The sequence below is a fragment of the Propithecus coquereli genome, unplaced genomic scaffold (genome assembly GCF_000956105.1).
Source record: "Propithecus coquereli isolate 6110/MARCELLA unplaced genomic scaffold, Pcoq_1.0 Scaffold559, whole genome shotgun sequence".
NCBI classification, from domain to species: domain Eukaryota; kingdom Metazoa; phylum Chordata; class Mammalia; order Primates; family Indriidae; genus Propithecus; species Propithecus coquereli.
The window spans coordinates 283,971-287,211 of NW_012151496.1; the positions used below are offsets into that span (position 1 = coordinate 283,971).

The following is a 3,241-nucleotide window of genomic DNA, read 5'->3' on the forward strand; positions in this document are numbered from 1 at the left end:
CACAGCAAAGGAAGCAATCAACCAAATGAAATGAGACAAAATATTTGCAAATATTGGAATGAGACAAAATATTTGCAAACTACATGTTTGATAAGGGGTTAATATTCAAAATACATAAGAAACTTCTTCAACTTAACAGCAAACAAAAGCAAAATAAGAAAACAAAACACACACACACAAAATCACATAGCCTGATTTTAAAAATGGTCAAAGGACTTGAATAGACATTTCTCCAAAGGCATACAAATGACCAATAGGTACATGAAAAGCTGATCAACGTCACTAATTATGGTGAAAATGCAAATCTTAGCCACAATGAGATATCACCTTACACCTGTAAAATGACAATTATCGAAAAAACAAAGAAAAGATAATGATTGTTGGTGAGACTGTGCAGAAATTGGAACCTGTGTACAGCGTTGGTGGGAATGTAAACTTGTGCAGCTGCTGTGAAAACCAGTATGGATGTTTCTCAATTACTAATGCAGTATGGGGCACTGCCAGAGAGTGCCCACTGAGAGGAACAAGAGGGATCTGGAACCCATGGAGAATATCCGATTCTCTGACCAGAACCTGGTGTTCCATGATGGAGACGCAGTGGTGTTTGCAGGGCCTGCAGGCAACTGTGTGGAGACACAGGGAGAACTGCTGAGCAGAGTCTCCTTCAGACACCACCAAAGCTGTGCTGTGCAAGGCTGGAGGAACAGGGCCTGGGGAGGAGAAGCAGTTCCTGGAGGTGTGTAAGAAGGATTGGAAGCTCAAGAGTTTCCACCTGTCAGCACTGAGAAACATGGGCTCGTTTGTGAGAGCGACTGCTTTGGCTGCCTGTCCTGGTTGTACTTGGAGACACATTTGTTGTATGTGGCAGACAAGAAGTGCCCCAACGATGAGTCCTTCTTGCAGACCAAAGCCTTGGACATCAGTGCCAGCAATGGTAAGATAATCAGGCCAAAGACATCATACCAGGCCATCAAGAGGGATCACTTTGTGTTTTACAAAGACTGGGGAGAAAACATAGTTTCCAAAAGCACCTCTGTGTTCTGTGTGTCAGATGTCGACAGTAGCAACATCTCTGCACTTGAGGGGATCCCTGAGAATGTGCCTCCTGGGAAGGCATTCTGGGCTGTTGATGACACAGGTGTGGTGTTCATGGGCTGGCGGCATGAGCCTTTCTGGCTCGGCATCTGCTTTTGCACCAATTACAGGTCAGCCCTGTACTATGTGGACCTCATTCAGGTGAATATTGTGACCTCCTCTCAGATAACTCGTCTCTGATGACACCCCTGCTGTCTCTTCTCCCTGGATGAGCCCAGACCAGTGTAGCATTGTCCGCATGATCAGTGTGCCTGTATGACTGGTATACCAGGGTCACCTTGGTCGTGGTGGATGTTGCGCCTCGGCAGCTGGGATACAACTTCTCTGGGATCTACAGTAGCCCTTCTGCCTCTGGGATGCTGGTCAGCTGACAGCCAGAGAGTGGTCTGCCACTCTGCTCAGCACAGCCAGCAGGACCTGTTTGTTGTGGATGCCCAGCTGGTAGCTGTTCACAATTGACTGGGACCTCATGGTGGCACAGTGTTCCACATCCAGCCTACCGCCAAGCTGAAAGTTGGGTTCCTGCCTCCTGAAGGGAAGGAACAGTTGGTGTTGTAGGTGTCCCTGGAGGAGGCCGAGTCCATTCCTGACATCTACGGGGACATCTGGGTGCTTCAGCCACCCCCAGAACAAGAGTGCAGTATTCTGGCCTTGACTTGGAAGCAATACTTCGGCAGCCCAGAAACCCACCAGAAAAGACCCAGGTGCCCATGGTGGTCATGCCCTACAGGGGTCCTATTTATCCCATGTTACTGTCTGGATGCTGTTCCCTGCCATGCCTTGCAAGATGGGTCTATTGCACTACTAGTGAACTATCGTGGCTCCACGGGCTTTGGCCAGGACGGCATCCTTTCCTTCCTGAGAATGTGGGCCACCAAGATGTGAAGGACATCCAGTTTGCCGTGGAGCAGGCACTGCGGGAGGAGCACTTTGACGCAAGCCACATGGCTCTTATTGGTGGTTCTCACAGTGGAGACCTCTCCTGCCACCTGATTGGCCAGTACCCATGACCTATGGTGCCTGCGTGACCCGGAACCAGAGGTCAACATCTCCTCCGTGATGGGCTCCACTGACGTCCCTGACTGGTGCATGGTGGAAGCTGTCTTCCCTCTGCCTGCCAGATCTCAGTGTGTGGGCTGAGTTACTGGATAAGTCGTCCACCAAATACATCCCTCAGGTGAAGACTCTGCTGTTACTGATACTCCTGGGCCAGGAGCACTGGCGCATGCCCTTCAAGCAGGGCATGAGTATTACTGTGCCCTTAAGGCCCGGAATGTACCTGTTTGGCTCCTGCTTACCCCAGAAGCACATAGGCACTATCAGGTGGAGATGGACTCAGAAAACTCCACGAATGCTGCGCTCTGGCTATGCACAAACTTGGACAGCCAAAGCCCTGCCATTCTGTATGAGTTGGTCAGCCTGTGCCGACCTTCACTCACGGGGAGCCCCAGGGTCTGGCAGAGCAACAAGAGGCTTTCTGGGCACTGACTCCATTGGTGGGTGGGAAGAGGAATGTGGGCTATGTAGCTACAGTAAATTAGGACATAGAGGAAAAAAAGTAGAAATAAAACATAGAGATACCATATAATCCAGCAATCCCATTTCTGATTATCCAAAAGAAGTGAAATCAGGATCTCAAAGGGATATTTGTACTCCCATGTTCATTGGAGCATTATTCACAACAGCGAAGATGTGGAAACAATTTAAATGTTCATCAAGGGATAAATAGATAAAGAAAACGTGATATTGACATACAATGGAATATTATTCAATCTTAAAAAAGGAAATCCTGCTGTATGAGACAACGTGGATGACCAGGAGAACATTATGCTAAGTGAGATAAGCCAATAATGAAAGGACAAGTACTGCATGATACCACTTATGTGAGGCGCATAAAATAGTGAAACCTATGGAAGCAGAGAGTAGAATGGTGGTTGCCAGGAGTTGGGGGGAAGGGAAAATGGAGAGTTGCTAGTCAACAAGTGTAAAGTTTGTTGTACAAGATGAGTAAGTGCTAGATGTCTGCTCTGCAATATGCCTAGAGTTAACAATACTGTATTGTATAATTAAAAAGTTTAAGAGGGGAGAGCTCATATTAAGTGTTCTGACCACAATTAAGAAAAAAGTGGTGTCATGGGTTTCGGAT

The 3,241-nt window shown here is 47.6% G+C and overlaps 1 pseudogene across 1 annotated transcript; it reads left to right on the forward strand.

Moving 5' to 3' along the window:
- The first annotated feature begins 489 nt into the window (after window positions 1-489).
- LOC105821069 lies at window positions 490-2,583 on the forward strand (annotated as a pseudogene). Its single transcript, XR_001138044.1, has one exon. The product of XR_001138044.1 is annotated as an acylamino-acid-releasing enzyme pseudogene (transcript).
- Window positions 2,584-3,241: the final 658 nt, after the last annotated feature.